Source organism: Dendrobates tinctorius, unplaced genomic scaffold, assembly GCF_039654945.1.
Source record: "Dendrobates tinctorius isolate UK_male_01 unplaced genomic scaffold, ASM3965494v1 ptg000127l, whole genome shotgun sequence".
Classification (NCBI taxonomy): domain Eukaryota; kingdom Metazoa; phylum Chordata; class Amphibia; order Anura; family Dendrobatidae; genus Dendrobates; species Dendrobates tinctorius.
In genome coordinates this window covers 12,981,677-12,998,810 of record NW_027361795.1, presented here as the reverse complement: position 1 = coordinate 12,998,810, position 17,134 = coordinate 12,981,677, and the positions used below count along the sequence as shown (strand labels likewise).

The following is a 17,134-nucleotide window of genomic DNA, read 5'->3' as shown; positions in this document are numbered from 1 at the left end:
GTTAAGAGCTGGCTCAGGGATAGGAAACAAAGGGTGGTTATTAATGGAGCACACTCGGACTGGGTCACGGTTAGCAGTGGGGTACCACAGGGGTCAGTTTTAGGCCCGCTTCTTTTTAACATATTTATTAATGACCTTGTAGGGGGCATAGAGAGTAGAGTTTCAATATTTGCAGATGACACTAAACTCTGCAGGGTAATCAATACAGAGGAGGACAATTTTATATTACAGGAGGATTTATGTAAACTAGAAGCTTGGGCTGATAAATGGCAAATGAGCTTTAATGGGGATAAATGTAAGGTCATGCACTTGGGTAGAACGAACAAGATGTATAATTATGTGCTTAATTGTAAAACACTGGGCAAAACAGTCACTGAAAAAGACCTGGGTGTATGGGTGGACGACAAACTCACATTTAGCGGCCAGTGTCAGGCAGCTGCTGCAAAGGCAAATAAAATAATGGGATGCATTAAAAGAGGCATAGATGCTCATGAGGAGAACATAATTTTACCTCTATATAAGTCACTAGTGCGACCACACTTAGAATACTGTGTACAGTTCTGGTCGCCGGTGTGTAAGAAAGACATAGCTGAACTGGAGCGGGTGCAGAGAAGAGCGACCAAGGTTATTAGGGAACTAGGGGGTCTGCAATACCAAGACAGGTTATTACACTTGGGGTTATTTAGTTTGGAGAATCAAAGGCTTAGGGGTGATCTTATTACAATGTATAAATATATGCGGGGACAATACCAAGACCTTTCTAATGATCTTTTTACTCTTAAACCTGTGACGGGGACAAGGGGGCATCCTCTACGTTTGGAGGAAAGAAGGTTTAAGCATACTCACAGACGCGGATTCTTTACTGTAAGAGCAGTGAGACTATGGAACTCTCTGCCATATGATGTTGTAATGAGTGATTCCCTACTAAAATTTAAGAAGGGACTGGATGCCTTTCTTGAAAAGTATAATATTACAGGGTATATACACTAGTTTCCTTAAAATTGCGTTGATCCAGGGAGCTAGTCTGATTGCCGTATGTGGAGTCGGCAAGGAATTTTTTTCCCCAATGTGAAGCTTACTGTTTGCCACATGGGTTTTTTTGCCTTCCTCTGGATCAACATATTAGGGCAAGTTAGGATAGGATATGGGTTGAACTAGATGGACTTAAAGTCTCCCTTCAACCTTAATAACTATGTTACTATGTTACATAGTATAATGTATTTCCCACAGTCCTCAATACACTATAATGCAGCCCACATATAGTAAAATGCAGCCACCCCATAGAGCATAATGCAGCTACCCCACAGAGTATAATGCAGCCCCACCATACAATATAGTGTAACCTCCCATAGAATATAATGCAGACCCCCTCTTATAGTATAATGCAGCCACCCCTTATAGTATAATGCAGCCACCCCACAGAACATAATGTAACCCCCCATAGAATATAATGCAGCCTCCTAAGAGAGGTTAATACAGCCCCCAGAGAATATAATGCAGCCCCTTATATAGTATAATGTAGCCCCTCCATAGAATACAATGTAGCCCTCCTCATATAATGAAGCCCCCATACAATATAATCTAGCTCCCCCAGAATATAATGTAGCCTCCTCATATAATGTAGCCCTCTCATAGAGTATGATGCAATCACCCCCATAGAATATAATAAATATAAAACAGCCACCATTATAATATAATGTAGCCCCAAATAGAATATAATACAGCCCACCTCCCCATAGAATATAATGTAGCCCCCCATATATAACACAGCCTCCCCCATAGAACATAATGTTCCCCCCATGGATTATAACACAGCCCCATGGTATACAGCACCACATGGTATACAGGCAGCGGCACATGGTATACAGCACCACATGGTATACAGGCAGCGGCACATGGTATACAGGCAGCAGCACATGGTATACAGCACCACATGGTATACAGGCAGCGGCATATGGTATACAGGCAGCAGCACATGGTATGCAGGCAGCGGCACATGGTATACAGCACCACATGGTATACAGGCAGCGGCACATGGTATACAGCACCACATGGTATACAGGCAGTGACACATGGTATACAGCACCACATGGTATAAAGACAGCAGCACATGGTATACAGCACCACATGGTATACAGGCAGCGGTACATGGTATACAGGCAGTGGCACATGGTATACAGCACCACATGGTATACAGGCAGCGGCACATGGTATACATCACCAAATGGTATACAGCACCACATGGTATACAGGCAGCGGCACATGGTATACAGGCAGCGGCACATGGCATACAGGCAGCGGCACATGGTATACAGCACCACATGGTATACAGGCAGCGGCACATGGTATGCAGGCAGCGGCACAAGGTATACAGCACCACATGGTATACAGGCAGCGGCACATGGTATACAGCACCACATGGTATACTGACAGTGGCACATGGTATACAGCGCCACATGGTATACAGGCAGCGGCACATGGTATACAGGCAGCAGCACATGGTATACAGCACCACATGGTGTACAGGCAGTGGCACATGGTATACAGGCAGCGGCACATGGTATACAGGCAGCGGCACATGGTATACAGCACCACATGGTATACAGGCAGTGGCACATGGTATACCGCACCACATGGTATACAGGCAGCGGCACATGGTATACAGCACAACATGGTATACAGGCAGCGGCACATGGTATACAGCACCACATGTTATACAGGCAGCGGCACATGGTATACAGCACCACATGGTATAAAGGCAGTGGCACATGGTATACAGCACCACATGGTATACAGGCAGCGGCACATGGTACACAGGCAGCGGCACATGGTATACAGCACCACATGGTATACAGGCAGCGGCACATGGTATACAGGCAGCGGCACATGGTATACAGCACCACATGGTATAAACGCAGTGGCACATGGTATACAGAACCACATGGTATACAGGCAGTTGCACATGGTATACAGGCAGCGGCACATGGCATTCAGGCAGCGGCACATGGTATACAGCACCACATGGTATACACACAGCGGCACATGGTATACAGGCAGCAGCCATGGTATGCAGGCAGCAGCACATGGTATACATCACCACATGGTATACAGGCAGTGGCACATGGTATACAGGCAGCGGCACATGGTATGCAGGCAGCGGCACATGGTATACAGCACCACATGGTATACAGGCAGCGGCACATGGTATACAGACAGCGTCACATGGCATACAGGCAGTGGCACATGGTATACAGCACCACATGGTATACAGGCAGTGGCACATGGTATACAGGCAGCTGCACATGGTATGCAGGCAGCGGCACATGGTATACAGCACCACAAGTTATACAGGCAGTGGCACATGGTATACAGGCAGCGGCACATGGTATACAGGCAGCGGCACATGGTATACATGCAGCGGCACATGGTATACAGCACCACGTGGTATACAGGCAGTGGCACATGAACCAAAAGGAAAAAACAATATGTGTATATACCCTAATGATAATAAATAAGTAAAAAAGCAAGTGCATTAAATAACATAGGGTACTTGGCAAACACTATTTTGATCAAAAAAGTATAAAGCTGTCCCACCACGGCAAGGTGTACCCATTTGAGACAGAACCTACCTAGTGTGAATAGTAGCAGAGTCTCTGGGTCCCAAACGGACACCCAGCTTCAGAGGGACTATAAATGAACTACACAGCTCAGTAGAAAGGAGGCCACACCCTATTTGTACTGAATACAAAAATGCTGAAGAAAAAACAAAAAAACTGAACTGGAGTAGAATTGAATGACATGCATGATGTAAAAGCATGTTCACACTGGCTATAAAAGCAAGCAAAACCAAAAGGAAAAAACAGTGTGTGTATATACCCTTATGAAAATAAATAAGTAAAAAAGCAAGTGCATTAAATAACATAGGGTACTTGGTAAACACAATTTTGATCAAAAAAGTATAAAGCTGTCCCACCACGGCAAGGTGTACCCATTTGAGACAGAACCTACCTAGTGTGAATAGTAGCAGAGTCTCTGGGTCCCAAACGGACACCCAGCTTCAGAGGGACTATAAGTGAACTACACAGCTCAGTAGAAAGGAGGCCACACCCTATTTGTACTGAATACAAAAATGCTGAAGAAAAAACAAAAAAACTGAACTGGAGTAGAATTGAATGACATGCATGATGTAAAAGCATGTTCACACTGGCCAGTGTGAACATGCTTTTACATCATGCATGTCATTCAATTCTACTCCAGTTCAGTTTTTTTTGTGTTTTTTTTAGGCAATGGCACATAGTATACAGGCAGCTGCACATGGTATACAGCACCACATGGTATACAGGCAGTGGCACATGGTATTCAGGCAGCGGCACATGGTATGCAGGCAGCGGCACATGGTATACAGCACCACATGGTATACAGGCAGCGGCACATGGTATTCAGGCAGCGGCATATGGTATGCAGGCAGCGGCACATGGTATACAGCACCACATGGTATACAGGCAGCGGCACATGGTATTCAGGCAGCGGCACATGGTATGCAGGCAGCGGCACATGGTATACAGGCAGCGGCACATGGTATACAGCACCACATGTATTTGCAATAAATGGAAGCCAGAGCCGCAATGTGTGCATTACACCACAGTGACTGTATACACTGACTATACCAGGCTTATGACACACAGCAGAGCGCTAGTAAGCGGCCATGTACCCCAATCACACAGGATGCCATACAGTCACAGCCCCAGCAATGGACACAGTGAGATACACTTCCGCTGAGCGCCGGTGCAGGGTGCAGAGCAGCTACCGGGTATCACACATCTCCCTCCCTGATTACTACAATGCCTTCCTGCCGCTGCATTCAAGTTTAGTATCTACTGTCTACAGCAACGGTCCGCCCACCTGAGATGCAAAGCACCACGGGAACTGTAGTGTCCCAGAGCGTCCCAAGCAGTAAGGTTCCAAGGCAGAGGAGACTACTTTTCCCGCAATGCAATTGGGCAATGTGGAACAACGCATGCGTAGAGTGTGCAGCTTGATTAAATGAGTCATCTTTTTCATTTAAAGAGACAGTGTCCCAGGTAACCAGTATAGGTCAGCGGTAAAGTTGCACGTCCTGAAGCCAGTGGCAGATTATAATGGGGCAATTTACCCTGGGCTGGTGGGCCCCCCAACACACCACAGGGCCCTGGGCTACCGCCCAGATTGACCTCATTATAATCCGCCACTGACTGTAAGTAAAGGGAGGTCAAACAATGTGAGTTCAGGTCCAGGAAATGGCGCTGTATGACAAAGGGAAGTCAGAGATGAAGTCAAATACATAAGTTGAGGTTAGGAAAGCCAGAGTGACAAAACCGTTTACAAGGAGCAAGCACAAGCAAAGTCAGGTCACAAGCAAAGGGTCTGAGTCCGGGAAGAGAATCAAGTCAAGCGCAGAGGGATCAATGTCCCACAGGCAACAGCAAGTGTATGATTGACACTGGGAGGAGGACCTAGCATGCTTAAGTAGAAGCCTGATTAAGGAAAATGAACACAGGTGATTGCAGCACAGACCCAGCACAGACTGACAGCCTTGACACAAAGTAACAAAAGGGTCGTATCAGCAAGAACAGGTGGTGCACACAGCTCGTAGATAGTGGGTGGTGCTGGCTGAACCAGAATAATCCAAAAATTGTAGAAAACAGTCAGCCACACTCATATGGATGCAGAAAAGGAAAATTTTAATAATTGTGCAGAAAATTACACCACAGATATAATGTAAGTCTGATGAACAAAAAAATTTTGTTAAGTAGAGTGTGACGTTTTGACCACATCCAGGACTTTTTCAAACATTGCTAAAAAGTAAATAAAAAAGGATACAAATAGAACAGTAAATATAAACAGTCTTAGAAACCTCGTTCAGCTTCCAATAGGCAGATAGATGAAGCTGCAACCCATAATGAGGTCGTTGTTATGGGGGACTTTAACTACCTGGATATTAACTGGGAAACAGAGACCTGTGAAACCCATAAAGGCAACATGTTTCTGCTAATAACCAAGAAAAATTAGTTTTCACAATTTGTGCAGAATCCAACCAGAGGAGCAGCACTTTTAGACCTAATACTATCTAATAGACCTGACAGAATAACAAATCTGCAGGTCGTCGGGCATCTAGGAAATAGTGACCGCAATATTGTACTGTTTCACTTTTCTTTCGCTAGGGAGACTTGTCAGGGAGTCACAAAAACACTGAACTTTAGGAAGGCAAAGTTCGACCAGCTTAGAGATGCCCTTAATCTGGTTTACTGGGACAATGTCCTCAGAAATAAGAATACAGATAATAAATTGGAAATGTTTAAGAACATCCGAAATAGGCACTGTAAGTGGTTTATACCTTGTGGGAATAAAAGGACAAGAAATAGGAAAAACCTAATGTGGCTAAACAAAGAAGTAAGAGGGGCAATTAACAGTAAAAAGAAAGCATTTCAACTACTAAAGCAGGACGAAGCTCTGAAAACTATAGGGAGAGAAATACTTTATCTAAAAAACGAATTAAAGCTGCCAAAAAGGAAACAGAGAAGCACATTGCTAAGGAGAGTAAAACTAATCTCAAACTTTTCTTCAACTAAATCAATAGTAAAAGAATCATAAGTGAAATTGTAGGCCCCTTAAAAAATTGTGAGGAAAGAAAGGTTGTAGATGATGAGGAAAATATATTAAACACCTTCTTCTCCACGATATTCACAGTGGAAAATGAAATGCTAGGTGAAATGCCGAGAGACATAGAAAACCCTATATGAAGAGTTACCAATCTAACCCAAGAAGAGGTGTGAAACCAGCTAAATAAGTTTAAAATAGATAAATCTATGGGTCCGGATGGCATACACCCACGATTACTAAGAGAACTAAGTAATGTAATAGACATACCATTATTTCTTATATTTAGGGACTCTATAGAGACGGGGTCTGTTCCACAGGACAGGCGCATAGCAAATGTGGTACCATTATTCAAAAAAAGCTCTAAAAGTGAACCTGGAAATTATAGGCCAGTAAGTCTAACCTCTATTGTTGGTATAATATTTGAAGGGTTTCTGAGGGATGTTATTCTTGATTATCTCAATGAGAATGACTGTTTAACTCCATATCAGCATGGGATTATGAGGAATCGCTCTTGTCAAACCAATCTAATCAGTTTTTATGAAGAAGTAAGCTATAAACTGGACCAAGGTGAATCATTGGATTTGGTATATCCTGATTTTTCCAAAGCGTTTTATACCGTGTCACACACGAGATTGGTACACAAAGTGAATATGCTGGGTTTGGGGGAAAATGTGCGCAAATGGATAAGTAATCGGCTTATTGATAGAAAGCAGAGGATGGTTATAAATGGTATATTCTCTAACTGGGTTGTTGTGACCAGTGGGGTACTGCAGGTGTCGGTGTTGGGACCTATTCTCTTCAACATATTTATTAACAATCTGGTAGAAGGTTTACACAGTAAAATATCGATATTTGCAGATGATAAAAAGCTATGTAAAGCAGTCAATACAAGAAAAGATAGTATTCTGCTACAGATGGATCTGGATAAGTTGGAAACTTGGTCCTGATATAGAAGAGTTAATGGTTTGCTTTTATATCCCTTTAAATGCCTTTAAGACTTCAATTGCCTTTTGCCTTATTATTGCTAGAATTATTCTTATGTAGACTAGTAGTCTCTGTCTTCAAGGAAACTATACTTGTTATCATATTTGTTCTCAACAACGTGTTCTGGGTATATTGTAAACAAGGTACGTACGACCCTGAGGTGATGGTGGGGGCCAAATGAGCTCCAGATTCACATATTGTTGTAAATGGTATAAAAACATGTCTTATATTTCATTACGTCAGATAAAGTGATTTAGCCACGACCAGTGTGTGTGTCACTTTGTCTCCAAGCGCTTGTGAACAGAAAGGGCGAAAAACCTCACGATTCGGACTCACTGGTGATCTGGACAGCTGACGCTTGGTCAGAACAAAAACAGCTACGACAGTTTTGGCGCCCAACGTGGGGCAGTGGAAACCAGTCTATTCGGAATCCGTATGTGGGAGCTTCCTGGAGGGTTGAAAATGCAGAATCCAGGCTGCAGCAGGTGAGAGCATTTATTCTTACATTGATTCTGCATCTGCAACCTTTCTAAGGATGTCTACATATCTCTGGGTAAGACTGTAACAGCATGGTTCAAAAGAACCCACATCACCAGTGAGTGGTGATTATGTCTGTATGAGAGTTGAATAATAGAGTAATAAGATAATAATTGTCATCTGTATTATCTGTTAAACTGTCCTGGCAATATACTAATATACTAACTGGTTGTGTACTGGTGTACTGTGTAGCACAAAGTCTGGGATAGACTCTGTGCAGTGGTTATTTTGGATTGACAGTAAATTTGTAAGGCTGTGGTTTTTGGTTGCTCTGGTTTTCAATGTTTCTTGTGTAAGAAGTGGGCTTTGGTGTTCTCGGAGTGTCAGTGGACACTGCTGTAGGTTAAAGTGTCAATCAAATCCAAAGTGCAAGATAGTCAGGCTGTGTGAATCCTTGTATGTACAGTATGTCTATGAGAACCTCTGAATAAGATGAGAGATGAGTAATTGAGTATAAAAAAATCCGTGAATGAGCACGTATGAATGAATCATCACACATCATTTTTGTGTCAAGAGATTTGTTACCTTTCTAGTTGTGGTGGAATCCCGGACAGATGCGTTATAGATATTTCAAATCTACATCTGAGACTGAATGAATTGAGTAATGATATAGCTCGTGTTATATGTGGCATTACATTGTAAAGTTTCCTGAATGCATTTGGCCAGAAAAAGGGCAAGGCATGGTTAATCTCATTATACAGTTATCTGCTCTTACAGTGAAATCCTGTGATTTTGAGTTTCTTTGTAGAAGTTGATTTTGGTAAGTCTAAAGAACTACGGAATGCTGATGGTAGGGGGGAAGGATGGCGCTGCGCAGTTTTTCTTCTCCCTTCGCTCTTATCTCTGCTGAGTGTGAGCTGTGCTCAAAATTCTCTGTAATTCTATCCGTAAGGTACACGCTGAAAGATTTGTGCATTTTAAAGCAACAGTACTTAATTGAAGTTGGAAGTTAAAAGTAAGATATGGTGCCTAATTTAGAAGGGAATTGTAAGTGATTGTTTGGTCATTGTAAGTGATTGTTTGGTCATTAATGTGTTTGAACCTGCTTCTAGTTGTGTGATTGATTTGTATAGCAAATTGTGTATCAATAGAGGAGGTAGCCGACTGTACGGCTGATAAAGTAGGTCAGAGGCCTATCACACCTGGGCCTTCTTACTTTAGTCAGCGGGTTTTTTGTTGTGGGTGAGAGGTGAGGGCGAGGAGTCCTTTGGATATACCTTGGCAGGCTCACTCTGACTTGCTATGTGTGGGCTGTAAGACAGAGGTCCAGACACACAGAAGGGCATTTCAGAAGAAAGGTGAGCTGTCTAAAGTTGAAATAGCCTTCCCACAACAATCCATGGAGCTGGGCTGGAAGGATTCAGGCCTGATCCTATTCTAGCCAGCTGATCTAACGGGTGAGAGGCAGAGAGCCTTCCCGTTACATCCTGTAGGTCTACCGGGTGAGAGGCAAGGAGCCTTCCCGCTACACCTTGTCAGGCTCTCTCTGACTTGCTAAGTGTGGCCTGTAAGACAGAGGTCCAGGCACACTGGGAGGGCATTTCAGAAGAAAGGTGAGCTGTCGGCAGAAAAAGGTTGAAGCCATGGCAACTTTTTCTGTGTACAGTCGGTGCCCCCAATGAGATCCAAGACAGCTATGCAAATTGTAAAAGACAGAGCAGAAAGGAAGCAGTGAAACAGGTAGGTTGGACAAATATTGAAAAAGGCAAAAATACCAGAGTGTGAATGTTTGGATGTACAAAAAGGCACAGACAAGGGAAGAAAATAGCAAGTGAATAAATGATGCTTGAGAATGTGCAGCAGTATGAAAGGTGTATTATGAATGTTTGATTGACAAAGTGTAACCAGAGACCCAGACAAAACAGATGGACTTGTAAACACTGTGATCAGACTCAGACAAAACCAGACTGAATAGCTACTTGTGTGACCTGTGCTACTGACCTAAGCGAATTGCGCTAAATCCTGTCCAGACAAGATCATAAGAAGCTGACATAATAGTGTGGATAGTGGGTAGTGGGGACATTGACCTTCGAGGAGTAAGCTGACAATAGACATCAGACGACCAACGCCATCAGGACCTAGAAGTGCGACTAGAATAAGAAAGATGCAGGTGTATTATCCCTGGAGCCCCTCTGACCAGCTAGCTTTGCTGAAGCAGCTGCCTGACCCTGAAGACCAACCATTCCCGTTTTACAGACACATAAAGGGAGTACAGCAGACATATAAGTGTACCTGGGCAGACCTAGAGAGGTTGGTGAGTTTAAAGGCAAGTGACGCACTAGGACATATAATTAAGACACACACAGATGTGACAAAGAATCAGGCTTGGGGCATGGATGATAAATCTGCACGGTCTGGGGAGACGTACTGTGAGTCACTAAGACAGTGGGCTACAGTGGAACAATCAGAGCAGTCCGTACTCCTGACTAGTGTGACACAGCAAAAAGGAGAGAGGGTAGAGATGTACTTTGGACGGATACAGCTGAAATGGGCAGACATGGGGGACATTTGCATAAACCCACTTGATGTTACAATACTGGTGAATGCATTCATTGACGGTATGATCAAAGACTTACGAGACGCAGTACAGACAGCCAGACCTGAATGGAGATATGTAGATCTGAAAGACCTCCTTAAAGTAGCTAAAGAAGTTGAGCAAACAAGGACAATAAGACGACCTGTCATGTATGCTGGAGCACAAGGAAAAAAATGGAGACGTAATAAGGGACCTAAGGACCTAGAAACAGTGAGGTACTGGAATTGTGGTACTTACAAAACTTATTGTTAGTGACAATACCCCTATGAATTTACTGGGAGCAGATGTGCTGAGTGCGATCCCGGCCATCATACAGTACTCTCCTGAGGGTATTACAGTCACAAGTCCCCTCTCAGATAAACATTTGTGTAAGATTGCGGCAATGGTGTATATGACAAAAGCGGTGAAACGAACACCTGACACCAAAATGCCTGAGGATGAAGAAATGGGACAGGTGCCAGACACTGTTTGGGCAAGGGGGGAAAAATGATGTGGGTCGGTTGCCCATTCCCCCTGTCATGATTGAATTGTTTTAAGCAATACCCCTTGAGCCTAGCCAAATCAATTACCCCGAGCATAGATATTAGAGAGTATGTTAAGGCAGGGGTTCTGGTGCAAAGAAACCCCCCCCCCGGACTGCAAAGATCTTCCCCCTGCGACACCTCTTTGTATCCCATTAGGAAAAAAGGACTCAAGGGTTTGCTGACACTTACAGAAAGGTTCATGACTTAAGGGCTATTAATGATGATACAGTGAGTGTGACCTCAATCGTCCCTAACACACACAATACTGTCACAGATCCCAGTAATGTCAGAATGTTTCACAGTCATTGATTTAGCAGGTGCATTCTTCTCTGTACCCCTGCACCCTGACTGTCAGTGTCTTTCTCCTTTACTCATAGAAGTGAACAATATTGTTGGACAGTCCTCCCACAAAGGGGGAAAGAAATCCCCTGCCATCTATTCAGAAGCAATGGCAGGGATCCTTGAGTAGTGGCAATCACCTCATCCGCTGATTGTACTATTACAGTACGTGGATGACCCTAAGGGTTACAAGGTCTCACGTGACAAATTACAGTATTACAAACAAGAGGTGATATTTGTTGGGACATTGTATTGCCGAAGGTACCACACACCTGACAGGAAACAGGCAATTCAAGATCTCCCTCTACCCAGGTCACATCAGCATCTATGCACTTTCCTAGGTTTAGTGACCTACAGTAGGCCTTGGATAAGGTCCGCTTCACAAATATTCCAACCACTTTATGACTGCTTGTCATCAGACCCGGGACCTCACACAAAATACAATTGATTGTGTCTGTGCGGTAGGAGCAGCTGCACTACTACTAGGAAAGGCATGTGAGATCACACTGACATTTCTTTTGACAATCTATTCCCCATATGACATCCATGCCATACTCGTACAAGTTCAACCAAAACATGTCTATGGCCAGACAGCTCTGACTTGAGTGTGCTCTACTAATTCCTGAGTATGTCACCCTCAAAAGATGTAACGTTCTGAATCCAGCCACCCTCCTGCCTGTGGATTCAGAAAAGGGGGAATTGGTGACCGTATTAGTGAGTGAGGAAGGATACTTTGACATGACGCATGAACATGTCTGCATAGAACTGATGTGTCAGGAGACAGTTGGGTTTGCACACATTCATGAAAAACCTGTTCCTAATGCAGACTTTGAGTTTATTTTTTGTAGATGGCCCCAGATACCACCAGGATGGACGATTCTACACTGGATATGCAGTAGTATCCTCACATGAGGTAATCCGAGCGGAACCACTCTCTCCTCACATGTCGGCGCAGGAGGCAGAGTTGAAGGCACTCACTGAGGCGTGTAGAGCCGCTGCAGGTAAAGTCGCTAATATTTTCACAGATTCGAAGCCCATTAAAAATGCAGAGCTGGTGAAACAATTAATGGAGGCATTGATGTTACCAGTCCAGGTTGGCATTGTCAAGGTAAAAGCACACACAAAGGTGACTCCGTGGAGGTAGAGGGCAATAGAAGGGCGAACGAGGCTGCTAAAATAGCACAAGGCGGCCTAGAGAGAGCAGTGGACGGTGGCGGGGAGTCAGCGTATTCCAGCCACATTGGGTCTAGATGTCCTGAAATCCCTCCGGCAAAAGGCTGCCCAAACAGAGAAGGTACACCGGGGGAGACTGGGAGCTGAGCTGAACTCAAACGGAGTATGGGAGAATAAGGATAAATTGTGCCCACCAAAGTCCCTGTTCCCAATCATGGTGCAAGCAGCACATGGCCCCACTCACACCTCAAAAAGTCACATGTGTGCCATGGTAGATGCCTTCTGGATCGCTCCTGGTTTCAGTTACGCAGCGAAACTTGTACAATCATGCCTCATCTGTGCACAGCACAACCCAGGTAAAACATTAAAAGTACCTAAGAAAGCGACATCTAGGCCTCTCTACTCGTTTCAGAGACTGCAGATTGACGACATACAGCTACCAAGGTAGGAGTGTATGCAAATATCCTAGTATGTGTAGATCTCTTCTCTGGTTGGCCGGAAGCCTATCCGGTAAAATGTGCAAATGCTAAAATGACTACAGACAAACTGATGAAAGAACTGATATGCAGGTATGGTGTCCCAGAAGCCACAGAAACAGATAGGGGTACACACTTCACGGGAGAAATAATGAGGGAAGTCATGCAGGCCCTGGGTGTACAGCAAACATTTCATACACCATATAGGCCACAAAGTAGTGGGAAAGTGGAAAGACTAAATGGGACACTTGAACTGAAAATTCAAAAGGCCATGGCAGACACAGGAAAGAGCTGGGTAGAGTGCTGGCCTCTTGCACTCTTTTCAGCTAGATACACTCCAAATAGAAAGACAGGCTTGTCTCCCTTTGAAGTCCTGTTTGGTAGTGCACCAAAGACTGGTCTGTACTTCCCACAGGTGCTACAAATGCAACACGGTTGTATGTCCAGGCCTAGCAGGAAAGACTTAATGTGGTGCATAAACATGTGTTCTCATACATTCCAGATCCTAATGCCAGTGCAGATGTGCATCAGCTGAATCCAGGTGATTGGGTGGTTATACGCAGACACGTGAGAAGGATCCGGGACCCACGATTTGACGGCCCCTTCCAAGTCCAGCTGACCACATCCACTTCAGTAAAACTTGAGGGAAAGTCCACCTGGATCCACGCCAGTCACTGCAAGAAGGTCCTTTCACCAGCAGAATGACTGTTCTCCTCATCACCTTGCTGGCAGTGACAGGGTTACTGCACTCTACAGAGACACAGGACAAACTCTTAAATGCTGATTGGGACAACAAACTTATTCGGCATCATGCTCTTCTTATAAAGGACATGGAAGGACAGAAACCGAAAGACTGTTGGATCTGTACACACAGCCCTGTATCCGCGAGGACTATGCCATTCTTAGCCTTACCTCTGGAGATATGGGAGGTATTAACCCCACACTGCATACACAATGAGACTTGGACTCAATCTAGGTGTGCCCCGTGATATATCTGCCTCATTGGCTATAGTCGAATGGGCCGCTAATCCCTGGTTTCAGTTTAATATAATGCGGCCTAAAGGTACAAATGTGGTGGCGGGAATATGATTCAGATGTCGGAAATATGGTCGCCAGGAGGAGGACTGAAATCCCTCACTCAGACCCTATTCCCAATGATGGACTGTAGTTCAGTCTTCAACACACTGGAGCAGACGCCTGTGGTGAGGACAATAATTGCTTCCGTATATACACTCATGATCAAACACAGGTTAATAAGACGATGTACCAGGATGGTGCTGAAGGCTGTAGAGCATCTACGGGTAAAATAATAAGGAAAGAAAGGGGTAAATGTACATCTGGTATAAGGGGAAAGCCAATGAATAATACTTGGTGTGCCCATAAGCCTGCAGTAGGTCAGGACTTTTGAGTTTATACCAATGTATACAGACCCCTGGTCACGTTTGTGTTCTCCCTGAAGGAGTATTCTTGGTTTGCGGACATCGAGCCTACAGGTGGGAAGGCCAGACATAAGAGGGGTCTGCACTCTTGCTAAACTGACACCAGCCACTTTCATAGTTCCTCATAGTAAAATAGACACAGCAGCAGTCTCAATTCACACTTTGTATAGAAGGACTGCAGACAATAAGCCACATGGTAGGCCGCATCTAGTAGAGATGGGGATAACAAAATATTCAGTAGTATGCTAATATACCCCTTCATAACACAACTGTGGGATAAATTAGTGGAAGCTACCGACTACCTGGACGATCAGATTTTCCAGATTCTTGAAGTTCTAAATGAGACTAATACAATACAGAGACAATTAATCGTAGTTACTAACCAACATACTAGAGTACTAGATTACCTGACAGCAAAAATAGGAGGAATGTGTCAGGTAATTGGTCCCACCTGTTGTAATTATATCGACCCTGCTGGCAATCTCCAGATCAGGGCCAGTATAGACAAAATAGGTGAACTTAGAGACCAATGGTTAAAGCAGCACAGTGCAAACAGAGACTCCTGGTGGAGTAAAGGTACTGTCACACTTAGCGATGTACCAGCGATCCCGACCAGCGATATGATGCGGTCAGGATCGCTGGTACATCGCTAAGTGGTCGCTAGTGAGCTGCCACATAGGCAGATCTCACTAGCGACATCGCTGGGGACGGGGATCGCTACTTACCTGTCACACCAGGCGATCCTGCATCCTCCCGCCCGGCTCCACCCGTCGCTCGTCCTCACAGCAGGAAGCGCCACAGGAAGCTGACGACGAGAAACAGTCCTGAACGTTCTCGCGCGATCAGCGATAACCAGCGGGGGAGCGGGTCGTAGGTAAGTATCAGACACAGAGATATCGCTAGCAATATCGCTATAACGTCACTAGTTATAGCGATATTGCTAGCGATATCTCTTAGTGTGACATGCCCTTAACACATTCTCTTTCCTAAATCCAGCAAATTGGTTTAATAGCTTAGCAGGATGGATTTTTGGCATTATATAGACTTGTATGCAAATTTTGTTGTTTTGCTTATTGTTTTATGTAGCCGTAAAAGCGCTAATATATGTATTACTTAAGCTAGTGAATAATGTATGTGGGAAAAAAAAATCTAAGGCTGAACCTTCTGTAGTGTATCATAGACCCCAGGTAGCCATTGCTGATGGGGAAGGTGAGTGTCCACACTGAGGGTGGATGGGCGAAGCAGGTAGGAAGCCCCCTTATGGGTACTAGACCCATGAGACAGTAGCTCCTTTGTGGACATCACCTGACCCTGTGGCAAAGGTTATACCATTTACAAAAGGGGGAAATTGATATAGAAGAGTTAATGGTTTGCTTTTATATCCCTTTAAATGCCTTTAAGACTTCAATTGCCTTTTGCCTTATTATTGCTAGAATTATTCTTATGTAGACTAGTAGTCTCTGTCTTCAAGGAAACTATACTTGTTATCATATTTGTTCTCAACAACGTGTTCTGGGTATATTGTAAACAAGGTACGTACGACCCTGAGGTGATGGTGGGGGCCAAATGAGCTCCAGAGTCACATATTGTTGTAAATGGTATAAAACATGTCTTATATTTCATTACGTCAGATAAAGTGATTTAGCCACGACCAGTGTGTGTGTCACTTTGTCTCCAAGCGCTTGTGAACAGAAAGGGCGAAAAACCTCACGATTCGGACTCACTGGTGATCTGGACAGCTGACGCTTGGTCAGAACAAAAACAGCTACGACAGTCCAAAGGTGGCAGATGCGGTTTATCAATGATAAATGTAAGGTTATACATATGGGAAGAAGGAATCAATATCACCACTACACACTGAATGGGAAACCACTGGGTAAATCTGACATGGAGAAGGACTTGGGGATCCTAGTTATTGATAAACTTTCCTGGAGCAGCCAGTGCCAGGCAGTGGCTGCCAAGACAAAGAGGATCATGGGGTGCATAAAAAGAGGTCTGGATACACATGATGAGAGCATTATACTGCCTCTTTACAAATCCCTGGTTAGACTGCACATGGAGTACTGTGTACAGTTTTGTGCACCGGTGCTCAGGAAGGATATATTGGAACTAGAGTGAGTACAAAGGATGGCGACAAAATTAATAAATGGGATGTGGGAACTACAATACCCAGAGAGATTAGCAAAATTAGGATTATTTGCTCTAGAAAAAAGATTACTGAGGGGCGATCTAATAACCATGTATAAGTATATAAGGGGACAATATAATATTTCTCCAAGGATCTGTTTATACCAAGAAATGTGACGGTCACAAGTGTGCATTCTCTGCGTCTGGAGGAGAGAAGGTTTTTCCACCACTCTTTGATTTCTCCATGACTCTCAGGCTCAGCATCAACTTCACCTCCTTGGAGATCACCTCTCGGAGTGCTTCGGGACTCTGGTAAGGCTTCAAGTTGACCCGGACATGAGGCTCCGTCAGAACATCATG

General features: G+C 44.2%; 1 long non-coding RNA gene across 1 annotated transcript in view; it reads left to right on the top strand.

Moving 5' to 3' along the window:
* LOC141047427 (uncharacterized) overlaps positions 1–16,298 on the top strand; it is an 87,439-nt gene extending 71,141 nt beyond the window's left edge. The window contains exon 2 of the long non-coding RNA XR_012219800.1: positions 13,711–16,298. This is a non-coding gene — a long non-coding RNA (uncharacterized lncRNA). The remainder of the gene's footprint in view (positions 1–13,710) is intronic.
* The last annotated feature ends 836 nt before the right edge of the window (positions 16,299–17,134 follow it).